At 35.7% G+C, this 16,234-nt stretch overlaps 1 protein-coding gene across 3 annotated transcripts in view; it reads left to right on the top strand.

The window, feature by feature from the left end:
• The window catches only part of LRCH1 (leucine rich repeats and calponin homology domain containing 1), a 113,577-nt gene that overhangs the window by 94,598 nt on the left and 2,745 nt on the right, over positions 1-16,234 (top strand). The window lies entirely within an intron of this gene.

Genomic DNA, 16,234 nt, shown 5'->3' with positions numbered 1-16,234 from the left:
GAGCGAAATAATGTCATTTGATACTACTTTAGTGCATTTAAATGGCTTATTTCATAGCACTTAAAAATTGCAGATATTGTCTCAAAAGAGTAATTCACTATTATCTCTAATACCTCTTTTTTTGCTATGGAAAATAAATAAGGAATTATGATAATGTATTATGTAAGTAGCCAAAAGCTTGCTATTTTTTTTCATTGCACAACATAACTGCATTTTTACCTCATGCTTTTAAAATATGAACTTCATCCTTCTTAATTTTTACTTTTTTTTTGCAATATTTCCATTTTTTACAATGTTAAGTACTCTATGCATTGGTGACTAATAGACTCATCACTTGTACTGAAATATTTCTACAGTGATTTGAAGAAAACCATTGTATGTTAAGTACGGAAAGCACATATGTGTAAGATTCTATCATGTAGTTATAAGTATTTCAGTAGTTGGAAACAGGGAAATTGCAGTGCTTGGTAATTTTTGATTTTTGTTTAAGAATGGTACCACTCATCATGTAATTTATTCTCATCTTCATAACTAATGTAACGAATACTGCAGTTTCATTAAGATTATTTCAAAGAATAATCTTTCAAAGAATAAACCTTATGGTTTAGAAGAATCTACTAAGAAAAAGTTAAATTTCAAATGCTTGACCCTCAAAAGAAGGTAAAGTGTTACATAAGGTCATTTTAAACTGAACACAGGAAAATTACATTATGTATTTTCACTGGTGCCTACATATGACAGTATAACTAAGGCTGAGTTTTTTTTTTCTGTTTCAAGAATGCTGAAATGTAAAGATATTTTGTGTGATTTCCACCACCATCCCCTTGGGGAGCAGATGGTAATGCAAGATTTCACATTCGGAAAGAATTATAGTGTCAATTCTTTGTTTTATCTATATTTTAGCACTTGATTTGGAGGACAGCAAAAGTGACAGATCATTTTTGCTATTTGTAGGAATTTTGAGGGGGAGACTTTCTTACAGTTCCAATGAATGGTTCATCATAAATTTAATTTGACAATTCAGTGTAATGGCTGCGTCTTTTAAGCTGTAATGGTTCATTTAGTTCTTGTAGTTATGTAATTTAATATGTTAGAATGATTTCATATTAGAGGTAAAATTTCACTTCAGAGAAGATGAAAATCTCATTGTTGTGGACTTCTAGACATGGAGCATTTGTTAAGCAGCCCCAGAATTCTTCTGGTGCATCATAAATTATCAGTGAACAGAATACAGGTCCAATTTTCCTGGCTGTAGCCTTTTGGGAAAAAAAAGGCTAAGGTCTGTTTTCATTGCTGCTATGAGATCTTTCAGAAATCTTTCCTTCTTTTTGATTTTGGATTTCTCTAAGTAAGTTCTCTGGAGAAATATCTTCTTGGTATTTTGTAAATAGGCATTTCCAAAAGTATATTTATTACCCCTCCTTTTTAATCCTTTCATCAAAATTACTGTTGAATTCTGTAGGATTTTTACAATTTTATTAAAGTTTATTTATTGAAGAGTTGCATAGAGGCTTGGGCTCAAAGCCACGTCTTACCAGTCTGATTTGTAAACTAACTGTCTTTATCTGTCTAAATAAGCATTAACTTCTCTTGAAGGGAAAACCTCATTCACTTAAATACTAAATTAATTGCTTGCAATTGTAAAATTACAATAGGTTTTAAGTACTCTGAGCATATTGTTTTTGATTAGCCATTGGTAACTTGCAAATGTATATTTGCAAAATTTGCTATATTTTCTGAAAACACATCATATTGTGGAACTAGCTGGTAGATACCAGAACTTTGCTGTGTGTTGCAGGGACATGGATTAGGAATGCAAAGTTGTGTAATAGCGAGTATGGCAGTCAGCTGTCAAAGTTTTTAAAGAGCTACAGATGGCGTGCTCATTCTGCTTCAGATTGATGAGCTGTGCAGTGCCTAACTATCTCTGGAAAAACCAGGAAAAGAAGTGCAGTGAATGACTTTTTATTTTTTTAAAACAAGCGCCTTACATGGGAAAGTGATGGGTTCTGCTTTTGAGTCCTCATATACCTGTAGGCACTGGGCATTTCTGTGGTACTTATGCCCATGCCTAGTTCCTAAGAATTGACTTGAAATTCTTCTGCATGGGTTTGAAAAGGATTTTAAATGGTCATAATTTGTGTTGGTTTGTTTTCAGTTATTTAAGGAATAGAGTACGTGCTGTTTCTTGAACTCCACAGGTTTGGAATAATTTCCTTTTTAGTCATGTAAAATGAAAATAAGAAAATGGCTAAGTTTTTGTAAGTAATTGCTCGTTGTGCTGATATGCATGGTCTCTTACTTCTGTGGTTTTCAGCATTCAACCCTTGGATCAAAATTACTTTCCCAGAATGATCCTGGGAAGTTTCATACAGATGTAGAGCAATGCAGCTGCTGTCTAAATGTGTCACACTGAGTATTTGGCATCTTGACCAAAGAATTGCAAATACAAAACTGAGGAACATCAGTGTCTCTTTATAATGATTGGTATGTAGAAGACTCTGAAAGCTATTACCTGCCAGGTGAGAGTTCCAATACAGTGAGGGACACATTGAAATTGATTTCTGTTAACAGCCACATGTTACTTTTGACTGCATGCAGAAGGAGCATGCTGGATCACACACAAGAGGGAGGTCTGAAGTCTGACCCTTAGTAAGAAACTAAATAGCAATATTCTGGCTGCCCCAGGAGGCTGTCAAAAGTGTGAGAATTGCAGAACAATCAAGTTGTGTCCAATTTTGCTAGTAGGCTTTGCTGTAGCATCTTATCAGTGAACCTCTTAAATCACTTTTTGAGCCAAAACAACCTTTTTGTTTGATGTGAGAAAGGGATGTTGGCAGGTAAGTATCTGAAAGCATGAAGATTCAGAAAATGTCTGCTGTGGCCCTCAGGAGTTGTATAACAAAAAGGTTCAATCTTTGTCTCTTAGAAAATTGCTAAAGAATACTTTATTTTACATTGTTAACTAAAACCCATCAAATTACCTAATTTACCTCATCAGGGCTGAGGTCCTGCTGCATTTTTCAGTGACATACAGTACTTGGATCGTGCCATTCACTGGTAACTCAGTTCATCCATGTTACACACACCCTCTCATACTTTGTGGGTTTGAAAAATAAAGCTGGATTTTTTACTTCTCTTTTGCATGTAAGTGTGGCCCCCAAAGTGTCAAATGTAATGATTCTATTGCAGTTTTACTCTTCCTAGTGACATCTCATGCCAAAGATGTTAAAAATTGTCTGAAGAGTGAATTATCATCACATTACCTTGTATGTGAAGTTATGGAAGTATTTTGTTTACAACTGCTCTTTCACAAACTAGTAACAATATATGTAAATAAAGGCAAAAATATTCATGCAGATTTCTTCAACTTGTCATTGCAAAATCAGTATTCATACTAGAAGCAATAGACTTTTCTATTTCAACCTGCAAATTAATAACTTCAAGTTGAGCTTTTATTCTTGGTAGCTGTTTTTCCTGGTAATCCATATTACAGGGTATTATGCAATTTCAGTAGCGTTACCCAATACTCCTTTCAAACGTTAAAAATAATTGATTTGTGGTGGGTTGAATGATACTTTACTATAAGATTTAGACCAAAACAAAGCTGTACATGCAATATGTTTGAAAGACAAAAGTTACACGTTTTGGTCTGCATTTTTTTTCTGGTTCTCAGTTATGAACAAATAAGAGGTATCAGAAGTAGGATCTTCTAAGCATTTTTTGAAAAAGAATGAAGTCTTTTCAATGTCTGTGAAATGAGCTTTTTACAAAGATAGGAATCAATTTTTATGGTATTCAGCTTACACTAATATGTAATATCTTAACAGTTTAGGCACTTGAGCATATTTTGACCCTTTATAGGGGTCAGGTCAGAGAAATACAATTTATCTTTTTAAAAAGAAAAGAAAAACTATCCCCATGTAACATACTGTATTGATCATCATACAGCTTAAAAAAAAAAGATAGACTGAAGTTACCATGATTACTACTAGAATGGTAATTTCTCTTTGTAAAAGGTAGTGATAAAATGAAATCTATCACAGCAAAATGTTCCAGTGTCTGTGTTCCAGCATATCAGCAGTGATGCAGCATCATTTAGTGTGACAAATAATACCTTGGGTAGGAATGAGAGACTTCTGCTATATCTCTTAAATTTTCAGTCATTTACATTGTGTAAACATATTGAGCAGAAAAGAGGGTGATGATAAGGAACAGCTTTTTGGATCTCACATCATTGTTCAAAGATGCAGACTACAAAAGATTTATCTGTGCCCCTTCTGAGTGACTTTAGAGTCCTGCAAATGGGACCTAATACTGTGTATCAGCCTCTCCTCTGATAATGAGATCCACTATGTGGCAATGTCAGACAGGATTATTCTAAAAATCAGTGTGACTTGAGTTAGTGTAGGAATTGCAAATTAAGTAAAACAATAAGAAAAACAAAACAGGAGGCTTTTCTATTCTAAAATAGCAAAACAAAGTAAAGAAGGCAGCCAGGAAGTGACTGTAAAGTGTTTTACCTTTCTCTGCCTGTTACTTGTTCAACTGGTAATCATGTTTTTCGGTTTAATGCAAGGTATATTATCATTGCCACTTATGCTTGTTTTCTAATCACTTCACATAATCAGTTACTTCTCCTTTGTTTCATCATGAGACATCGTGAAGTTGCAGTAAGTTTTATCAGGTATGACTCATTTCTCCACCTTCTCCCTCTGGATTCTGTAATGGACACTTTGGCCTATGGTATGGAGTTAAGTGGTTCAATACACTCTCAATTACAGTCCTGAAAGCAGAGTCCTGAGATTCCTTTCATTTACGTTTTGAGTATAGTGCATATGCACTACAGATTTCTTTCTTTAATGCACTTCTGCGAACTTACTCTTGACTTTTTACCAGATTGTAAATCCAAGGAGGTCAGTTCTGAAATGCTCTCTGTTTTCAGTTACTGCAGGAGCATGCAGAAGGAGGGTGGTTTGTGCACACAAACAGCTGGTTATGCTTTTGCTGTCCCATTTCTGTCTTACTGTGTTTATTCCCAGGTGCATGATTGACAGCTCTATGATTTAATCATACAGCTTCATAGATGTGACATGTCAGTGCATAAATGTAATTATTAAATAGGTGTATCTTTGTCATTCTTACTAGCAAAAAATTCAGTCCCCTAAATGAGAGGGGCAGTGTTTGTCATAGATGGGTGGATGGGTAATTATCTTTGAGACTTTGTATGGGGTCATATGCTTTTTTACTATTTCATGATGTCATGTTTTAATTTTGTATTTTTATTGCACAATATCAGTGCAGTAAGTGGAAATACTTCTTCTGTTTTAGAAAAGCTACATATTTTTCATCTACAGTTACATTACAGAAATCTAAAATACATAAAATATAAATAATTTATATTATAAGGTGTGAATATGACACCAAGTTATCCATCATAACAGAACACACAAAAATAGATATTCCTAAGGCTTCCCCAAGTTTCACTGAATTTAACTAAAACACATCATGGCAGTTCCTGCAGAAAGTTTCTTCTGCATGTGTTGGCTGTTTTTTGTCTGAAATTACTCCCCTTGCCATTTGACTCCAGTAGGGACTATTGGCATTGTTTTGGGGTTTTTTTGGACAAAAATTTTAAAAAGTCCTTGTTATAAAGGTCTGGCATTTTATTTTTAAAATATAAGTTGAATGTATCTTAGATATTTACTTTTGGTATGTATTTGCAGTAAGTAGGATTTGAGTCTTGGATGTTGTTCCAAAATTAATCCGGCGTTTACTGGGTTTATTAGTGTCTTTGGTACAAATGCAATATATTATGTAGTTGGTAGTCACGAATAGTTTGCACTAAAACTTGTTTCTGTGGTAAGCGGCTTGTGGCTGTAGGTGTTCTCAAATACAGTACTAAATCCATCCCATTTTGAAACAAGATCAGAATGTTTTGTGCTGTCTGTGAGTTTTCATACTCTAAAAAAATAACAGAATTGCACTGAAGTTTATTATCACATTAGAGTTTTGAGTTAAAAAATTCTGGAAAAGGACTGCAAAAAAAGTGCTGTCGCTAGGCAGGTTGGTTCTCTGCTCTGTATCTGCTGGCCTAAGTAAAAAAATTTTGCAGCTTTTGACTCCTGGTAAAGCTAGAACCACTCATGGTAAGAAAAAAATAAAAAAGGGAAAAAAAGTGTCACTATTTAATTTGTGTATGAATGACAGTTTTGACTTCCAGTTTCACTAGCCACTTTTCAGGATAGACATTTTAAGTATTTTAAAGTTTAATTTATTTCAAACTGGAGCTTCAAACTTTGCACCAACAGAAAACAGACATTGAACTTCCATGTCTTGGTTTATTTGGTGTACTGTCAGTTCATTAAGGAAGTGAGACTGAAAAGCTTCCACAGGAGCAGCATTCTTTTAAATTCTTACTGCATGTAATTTTGTTCAGTAAGTATTCATTATCTCAGTAAGGCCTTATTTACAATGTAAAATGGTGTATCTTAGATTGCATTTTGAAAGTACTAGTGTTGCTTGGTTTGATTTAAATGTTAAATATTGTGCGAATATATTGGTACTATTACATATTGCACTTCATATTGTATAGCTAGTCCAGAGTAAGTTGCCACATCAAGTCATTGATACTTTCCAAAAAAGGTATGGGAATCTAACCTGCTAATAATATAAAAAGTTCTATGTAAGAAATTTAGTGTCCAATGCTTCAGTTTGGAAACTTTATTAAAATTAAGTATAGTTAGTGCTACAATGCCTTCTTGAGTTTCTATCCCTGGGTATCATTTGAGGTGATATTTGAATACCAAGTTCTAAATTATTATATTAGAGAATTTTGCATACTTCTAATGATTTCTGTAAGTACTTTTTCTTTAGACTTCATATTGCTGCTGCTTGTGCTTTTAACAGCTTTCTAACCCACTCTTTGCTATTTTTAAGTTAGTTTTTTCAGTTGGTTCAATTTAAGCATTTGAATAAGGTCCAGATGGCCAAAGGTGTGCGAACTTCATTGGAACGAGCGGATCAAAGGCACTTCCTCACCCTTGTGAACTTGGGCACAATTTTGGCCAATTAGAAGGCTTGAGCTCTTCTGTCTTAACATTCTGATGTTATATGATAGCTTCAGTGTTTAGAGGAAATAAAAGAAAGCTGGGATGTGTAGTGACTAAGGCAATACTAGGAAGAAACTATTCCTACATGTTTATGCTGGAATATTGTGATAATTTATTTACCAATATCTTTCTATTTTTGTATTTTTAATTTTTTGCACTCTTTTTCTGTTCTAATGGCTGCCCTTCGGGATAGGCTGACCTCTGCTCTCCGTATGACATCCTGCAGTCGGATATTCGTCACATTCGAAAGACTGTTGACACTCTGCTCGCCCTCGGGGAGAAACCCCCACAATCAACTTCTACTTTTCGCTCCTGGGATCTATTAGGCTTTTGTCTTTTCCATATACTTTTTATAGTCTTGATGTATATAACTTATCACTGGAATTTGCTAACAGCATAACCTGTTCGCATGTGCGCACAAACTTTCTGCTTTGTCTCTGAAAAATTACAGGTACTTAATTTCCTTCTTTTGCCTTTCAAACTTCTCCCTTTCCCTTGCTCCTGTCCTTGTAATATCTTTATTAATCTCTTGAAATAGAAGAGATGAGTAGCATCTTGAAGGCAAGTCCCATGTCTTCTGTCCCCTCCAGCTGTAGTTTAAGAACTTACATATCTCTTTATTTATAGCTTTTCTTTCATGTTGCCTAGACTACTCACTAAACGTGTTGAAGCAGTGAAGCTCCTCTTATTCCATATTTGGGTGTAGGCTAGATGTGTATCACAAGACAGAGCTGAGCCTCTTACTTTTTGTGAAAATCCAAGAATGCTGCAGATATTGAAGCAGCTTCAGGTGGCAATTCCAGCAGGTGATAGGATTTTCTGAGTGGGTGCCAATTATCTCTGCACATACTGTGTTAAGAGCACTTAGAGAACTATCTTTCAAATTACTGTGATTTTTTTAAAAGTCTTATATATTAAGAAGAGTACTGTAACTTTAAAGATTATTGTTCATCTCTTCTGTTCTGATTAAATTCCATGCTGGAGTAGTTATGTTTTCCTATGGTAGAATAATCTTTTTCTTCTGTCACACAAAACAGTGTTGGACTCCTTTTAAACACTTGCTACATTAGACCCCAAAGGTGACTGTAAATTAGCAGTGGGTATGAGCAAGCCCTAGAATCCAAGGCACTTTAGAATGTTTCAGGAACAAAGTCGTGCAGTACAGTGACACAGTTTGGGAATAAGCTATTAGATTCCTTTACCTGCCATTTAGTGTGGTGTCAAGCAAGTCCCATCGTTATCTTCTCTGTTTCATCACCTGTGAACATGCAAATCCTGTTTGTTTGTTTATTTGTGTAACCAATGGAGCAAAGGCAATGTTGCTAGGAAAGCCAATCCTCTGGGAAGACTCTAGCTTTTCCATCCTAAGAAGTTTTAAAGAGCAGTTTAGACATACATTAGGCAGTTTAGACATACATTAGGCATTAAACTCTGCCTATGGTTAGACTGCTGGACTGATGACTTCCATTTCCCTTCCAGTTCTGTGTTCTGTTCACCTACTCTAAACTTAAAATAAGACAATTTTTGGGTTTTCTCCTTATTGACATGAAAGATACAAATTAAAATTGATTGAAAAATACAAACCCTCGAGTATAAACCTGTATCAACAGTGAAGTATTGGCCTAGATGCTGTTGCCTAAATTTGTAATTCAGGCTAGCTAACCAAAGGACCTCAGTTTTGTGTCTTGGAAATACATGCATTCATCTCCCCCCATCTAGTATATAATAAAATAAGCTATAGACTTTCAGAGTATAACTGGGATAACTAGGATGTGTGTTACTGGTTATTCTGACCATACAGTTATTATTTAATGCTGCTCTGTAAATATTCCCACTCCACAGATGCTTGAAAAATTTTATTGACAAACTTTTAAGTGCAGTTCTATTCCTGGTTTCTGTGGCTTAAATATATCGATATAGATATAAATATATAGACAGATATACATAAAAAGTAATAAGTGTACTAGATATATATTTTACAATGGAAAAATTAATTTCTGATGATTAAATCAACATTTTTAAAGGGTTTGGTGTCTGGCAGCTTCCAGTGCATTCATATAACAACTTTATTGTAAAGATGTCATCTGTGATGAAGCAAGAGCTCAATGAGTGCATCTAAGCTTTTTATTTGGTATGTAGCTATAGACTTGTGCCCTCATCCTGCACAGGCCTGTCTTCTAACTGTGAGCCTAATTTCAGCAATTCCAACACCAGACACTTGTTTATTCAATCACAGCTTGACATTTAAGCTTCCACTTTGAGCAGATCTTTGTTTTGATTTTTTGTTGTCCTAATTATTTTGCTTTTCTGGTGAAACTGAGTGACATATGGCTTGAATCAGTTCAGAATCTACTAATATATTTGTTTATAGTCCAGTGTTGGCATTTGAGACAGAAGTAATGTCTTCTATAGGTTGGGGTTTTGCAATTGCTCCCATAAGTGGTAAGCAGGTCTCCTGTTGATGGTTTGTGTTGTGCCCTCCTTATATAGTGCTGAACTGCATGTATGAGTACATCTTTTCAAATGAGAAAATCGTGGAGAAAGGTTTTGCTACCATCCTATAATACACACCTGTCTCTTTGTCTAATAGCACGTCTGATTATCCACTGTATCCAATAGTTTGGAGGGCGGTAAAAGGAGTAATCAGTGTGTTTTGCATTTTCAGTGTGCAGAAATGGAAGTTCATGTCTTCAGTGGTTTTGAATGCTTTATCAGAGTAGACACTGGGCTAGAAACTGAACTAGTGTGCCAGTGTAGACCAAGTGAACGTCCCCCAGTCACAGTGACACTTAACTCTCAACCTTGTCCGAAGTCCTAACTTTGTATATGTTTACCATGCAAACAGAGTCATCACTTAGGGACCGTTTTCTGTGTGTTCTCAGCTATGACAGTATCTGGTATTTGAAGTGTAGCATTATGTGCAGTTTCTGGTAGTTGGAGATGGTGAAGCCATCTTTAAACAAATGGTGAAAAACACCAAACATACTTGGTTCATGAAAAGCACAGCTGTGCTAACATACATGAAACTTTGCCAGTTTGGTAATTTTTGAATGTTGTTATTGATTACACTTCCAAATATCTATAAATCTTACAGGGAAAGAAGTAGTGAAATTATCCTTACATTTTTTGAGTTTGAATATAATAAAGTTTCTCAAAATATATTTCAAATGTAATGTAAATATGAAAAATATCTGTCTTTCCATCTCTGAAGTCAATAATTCTAACACTAAATGGAGAACTGGAAACCAAAACATCTTTCATCTACTCTAATAGGTTCTTTGTTAAATTCAGAGTCCTGCTTCTGTGCTGCTGTTCTGTGGCTTTAGTACTTGTGAACCAAACATTTCAACTCTTTTATGGTCCCTCACATTTGAGGAGATGTCAGTATTGAGATACCCAGTTAGATATAAGTGGTACTTACTTCTCATAGCCAGACACATAATCAGGTTGATTGCCTTGAGTTTAAAAAAAATAAGTGCACTGTAGTTCACCCCTATCTTCATTAATAACATTAATTATATTTGCTCCTCTGTTTCTTTTCCCATTCATTTTTTTGCATTGCAGTGATCGTCAGAGATTTTCAAACCATGATATCCTAATAAATGGGTTTCCAGTCTGTACTGTGCCCATCATACTCTCATGTCCTCTGGAGGTCATCTCATCCATACTGCAATACAATAATAAATACAGCTTGTAGTGGGTATTCGTGCAGGCAAAATTTGTTTGCACTGGATCACAAGTGGCATTTTGATGTGTGGCATTTTGGCTTTCTTTTTCCTTGATCCAGAAAAAATAAATATTTTCAGTGTAATGCAGTATAGTAGTCCTTCAAATGCCTTTTGTATATAACGAGTTTTTATAGCTGAAAGCTGTATATAGATCCCATTGTGCTCCTAATAAGTTTGCTGAAAGTTGAACTTCATGTGAATGGGGACTGAATTAGATGTGAGCAAATATTTAATAGGGTTTTCTATTCAGTATACATTAATAAGATACCGAAGAATTGCCATGTCATTGTTTTTCACCAAAATTTTTCTCCTGTTACAAAAAAACCCCCAAAAATCCCAGACATACATGCAAGTTGAGGAATAAAATGGTACAGCTGGTTTTGTGAACTTTTGCCATTTCCTTCATTTCTAGAACACAAGCTGTATTATGCAGAAAGAGCAGTAGAAAAATACTGTAAGGTAACAACATATTCTGCTTTGATGATACAAAGCACTCATCACTTTCTCAGAATTTAATAAGTAACTTTCTGGTATAATTGGTATTTCTTTTGTAAGACTGTGTTTTCTCTTACTGTTTCATGTGTGTCTTGTCTTTTTAAAGATTTTTGTTCTTTGATGTTTCAGGTCACTGTTTTCTAAACTTGTTAGAATAAAACTGTGAGGGATTTTATAAAATATGTGGTCTACTTTTAAGCTTTATGGCTCAATATTATAATTTATTGAGGAATCCAAAGCCCATCATCAGTAATTAGAGTTTTGCAAATATTTCCAATTTATTGAATGTGCAGAAGATGCACCTATCTAGATGTCTAACTGGCTATGACTCCAAATATATGATTTTGCAGCTGCAGTATGGCCTGAATTACTGTACTTTTTTATTTCTCTTTTCATTTGTAGTTGAAATGGTAGTTCGGGGCATCTGGGCATATACAAACATCAACAGTAACAGTGGAAAAAGAAAAAATATATAAAAGGACATAATTTTAAATTGCCCTATATATATGTAAAAGTTAATATTTGCTATAGCTTTCTTTTCTGACCTTTAGAAAGAAAATTAGTTTTGTCCTAAAAAAATGCAGAGGTTGAGTATGTTGGACATAAGTTTGCTTAATTGCAATGCCCTGAAATTTCTTTTATTGACTTCCGATTTCAAAATAGTTGGCTTCAAATGTGAAATGATGGGCATTACGTGGACTTAGGTTTTTTAATTTGTGCTTTGAGAAATTGCACTTTCCAATATTCATTGTTTTATTAATATTTTTCTCCTGTAGATCTGAAATTTTACATTCTACAGATACAAGGGAGAAAGAGAGAGGCTCTTGCTGAATCATGGGATTCCTTTCCTCTGTATTTTTACTAACAAATACAGACAGTTGGGCCTTGCTCTTATCATGATGTGATCATTTTACCACTTAACAATCTGATATTATGGCAGCAATGTCTTTTTTATAAATGCTTACTGTATCTGAATTGCCAAGCTGCTTGCCCTGCCATAAACTAATTCAAACAGTTGTCTTGACTTTGAAGTCATCTAGTGTTGAATAAAAATAGGTATGTATGTGAAGTGTGCCACGTATTCTTGAGGGATTAGTGTCATTGTGTATTCCTGACATCTATCCTAAATCAGATATTTTGTTCCAGGATTAGAAACTTGCTGTGGCATGCACATGCACACGTGCACGTTTGTGGGTACATCTGTGGTACTGTCTCTTTGTGCTGCTTTGTGATTCAGCCTCCTGCTGCTGCCTCCTTTTTGTGCACCTAACATTTTTTCCTTCAGGAGGAATTTGTTCTTTTGCTTCATTATGAGTTTGAAGACATCTTTATCCATTCAAAATGGCTGTGTGTCTGTAGAAGATTGTTTACTTGGAACAAGTAATTTAAGTTCCTTTGTGTTCTTCGAGAGAAAAAAGGCAGTCAAAATATATTAGATCTTCATTTGTGTAGTGGATGGAGAATAGAGAGATTGGTGCTGCTATGAGGAGTGGCAGCCCTTCCCACCACAATTGTAGGGCTGTCTGTAGAATTAGTATAATTTCTTCCATCTGTTCTATTGGAGTTTGTTCAGTGATGGTTTCAACAGGGGTGTTTTTAGAGATAGAATTCACACGATACAGAAATGCTATGTGTTTACATCTGTTGTAATTGGGACAGGAATTTTATTTAATGTGGGGAGAAGTGAGTGAAGTTGAGTCTCCTCAGAGTCAGAGGCAAGTTCTCCTCTTGGTTGGCCAGGCACTTACTTCAAAATGCTAGGATTTCAGGGAAGCTTTGAAATCTCCATGGCTTGCAGCTTCACAGCTTTGCTGTCGGTGGTTTCCACAGAGAAGTTGTATCTGGTGAGGGAATGAGGTAGAGCATGGAAAGCAGGGACACCAGCTGAACTTAAGTACTGAGACGCCTGGGATGGTACTGCTGCTATGGAAAGCTGTTGTTTGTGCTTTGGATTCCATCCATGGCAAGATTTGCCTTTTCTTAGTCTGAAAAGTAAAAATGTGACTCAAAAACTCTGATTTAAAAAGTATGGGACACAGAGTTGATGAAAGCTATTTACAAAGCTTTTAAGATAGTGTTTAGGGCTTACATATCAGAACTGATTTGTGACACATTAAGAGAAGCTTGTCATTTTTAGGAGATGGCATTGGTCTCAGTGTCAAGTTTGAAAAGTTCATTGTAGCCATGTGTTTAGCTGCAGAATTATAAAATATTAGCCGAGTGTGCTTCTTAAGAGAAGGCTGTTAAGTATATATGTTTTGACCACTGACATAGAATGGTACATTAAAAACTTTCGTGGTGGGAAACTTTTCACTCCTACAACACAGTTGTATGGTCTTATTTTTTTGCAGGCCTCCTAGATCAGCTTTCCTGATTGGAGTATGCATCTTAAAAATATGGCAGGTAGAGAGAGGTTGCTTCATACAGACCAAATTACTATGCTGTATAATAATTAGATAATGCTTGCCTTTAAAAACAGAAAAAAAACATACTGGATGGGATTTTTATAGGAAATGGGGCATGCATTCCCACATGCTTTAAGTGCAAATGTGCTTACAAGCAACTGCAAAAATCCTAGCAAGAGAGCATGACAGAACAGCTCAGTGAGTGCTACAAGGTGCCCCAAAAACAGTGGGTTTGGAATTTAAATTTTTCTAAGTAAGCATTTTTAACTGTGGTAGTTTAAGCAAATCTGCCTTCAATAGCAGAATGCAGAATATTTTCAAACATAAATATCTAGCAAGGTAGGTTTTCTTAGCATTGGGTTTTTGGGTTCAGTCCACACCCTTCAGCCTTGTAATGCCAGTCCCTTAGTTTTCAGATACTGGATTCAGTAGACCTTCTTATTAAATGCTTTTTGTTTAGCATGGAAGAATAATTAAATATTGGCATACTAAGGGCCACCAAATCTGTGAAACAAGAGCCTACTGTGCAAGGACACTGGAAAGAAATAAAAGAGTGTGGAAAGAATAGCATTTCACTTCAGGTGTCTGATTTGTGTTCTCAAATAAGATTAATATGGATCTTTAAAAAAAAAATCAAAATCAGAGCATTGTGGATTTTTAGATGAACTGGTTCCCAGGACAGTAGATTGGCAAAATGTCTAGTAGAAATCACACCTTTGAAGTAGAAGAATATTGGGTGGTTTTATCACCCTTTTATTTGATATCGCTATATCTACCTTCTTATGTAGCTACTCCAGAGCTAAACAGTATCAGTTTAGGAGTTTGCATCCTAAACTAATGATTTTCTGGAAAAGACACTTTTTTTTTAGAGGAATAAAAGTTGGGGGGAACCATCTCTGAAAACTTGCAGGTCAATATTTCAATCAGAAGAATAAACAAGAATGAACTGCTGACTCACTGTCTTAACTTAAATGATCAGTTTATGGTAGGTAGGTTTGGAATGGAAATGGGGCTGATGACCAGGCGTGGCTGCAAGATGGGGGAAGTTCCTTGGCCTGACTGGACAAATAGTTGCAGCAGAGAGGGGCAGTGTGGCTGACAGGAGCAGGAGGCTGTTGCCACAATAGTTTGGTCAATGTGAATCAGAATCCACAAACTCATTGGAAGTAGTAACTCAGTGTTAGGTGCATAACATAGTGTAAAGACTGTATGAATTGTTCTTGTGTGTACTAGTTCCATTGTATTGAGTTGTAAGGGTCTACAGGAATCAAGGAAGGGACTAGAACTGAAAAAATGTGTAAGGAGAAGAGAGGTTGAAGAGATCAGTGACATTTAAATTGAAGAAGTAATCAGTATGAGGAAGTGTGGAAAAGGACATGAATTGTATAAAGATAAAATAAGGGACCATTAATTAACATTACAGATGCAAGAGAAATATTCAGTAGAAGACGGGTAGTTAATTAAAACAGAATCTCAAATGCATCAGTAGTTTTAAAAGCTGAAAGTTTATTGAATAACCAAGATATTCAGTAGTGACAATATCAAAACCACCCTCTCTTTGCAAAAAATCAGGATTCCAAGTCTGCTGATGGTTGTGTATGGATGTTTTGGGAAGGAATAGGTTAGACGACACAGATGGTGCCTTTTTCATGCTTGAAGCAATGACATAGAGCTGAAGTACTTTGTGAGCCAGGCACTGTTTCCATGTGTTTGTGTTTAATAGCTCTGTTTGGATTTTTCTCTTAGTTGTATATTTTTGTCATCCCACTTATGCTTTTTGCTTCTATGTTGTGGCAGTGAGTCTCACAGTTATAATTATGGTTTATGTGATGTAGTCTGGCTTTTCCATTTATTTATTATAGACCTGCTGCCCGATTTCATAATTTCATTGATTTCTTAACAAGAATACCCAGTAACATTTAGAAAGTTTTTCTCAAGAGAGGGCCAGTCATGACACAGGCTGCCTCTCTAACACTTTCTCTAATTATTCATGGGTGCGTGTCTTGCTCTCCTTGTAGGAGATACAGTATTCACTGCTTGCCTGTCTCCTGCTATAACAGCCTCTTGTGGAAGCTAGTGAGCTCCTTCCTGGCCATGGGTGCTGTGTCCTTATGGTGAATAAAGTTGATTCCTGGGTGTTTCATACTTGGAATGAAACACTTTGCCCATTGAATGCACAGCATTGCACACACTTCCCTGTATGTGCTAGTGTGTAGTTTTCAAGGTGCATATCCTGGGTCTGTCTAGAGCTAAGTGGGAGAACGGGGGTTTTTTGGTTTGCTTTTTTTTTTTAAGTCAGCCTTCCATCCCCCATCTCACACATATGTCATACCAGTACAAATGTTGTGATATCCTGCTTTGTAGGTGAAAGTGTGGTGTGTGCTTGCTGGCCCTCACTCTTAGCTGTTTACATGCTATAATGACTGCAGAACAACTTGGCTTCTGGGGCCCAGAATATTAACAGATCTCTCACTAACTCTTAGGGGTAGCAGGA

This window comes from Haemorhous mexicanus, chromosome 2, assembly GCF_027477595.1.
Source record: "Haemorhous mexicanus isolate bHaeMex1 chromosome 2, bHaeMex1.pri, whole genome shotgun sequence".
Lineage (NCBI taxonomy): Eukaryota > Metazoa > Chordata > Aves > Passeriformes > Fringillidae > Haemorhous > Haemorhous mexicanus.
Note: the sequence above shows the minus strand (reverse complement) of the source record. Positions and strands in the feature narration are given on the sequence as shown.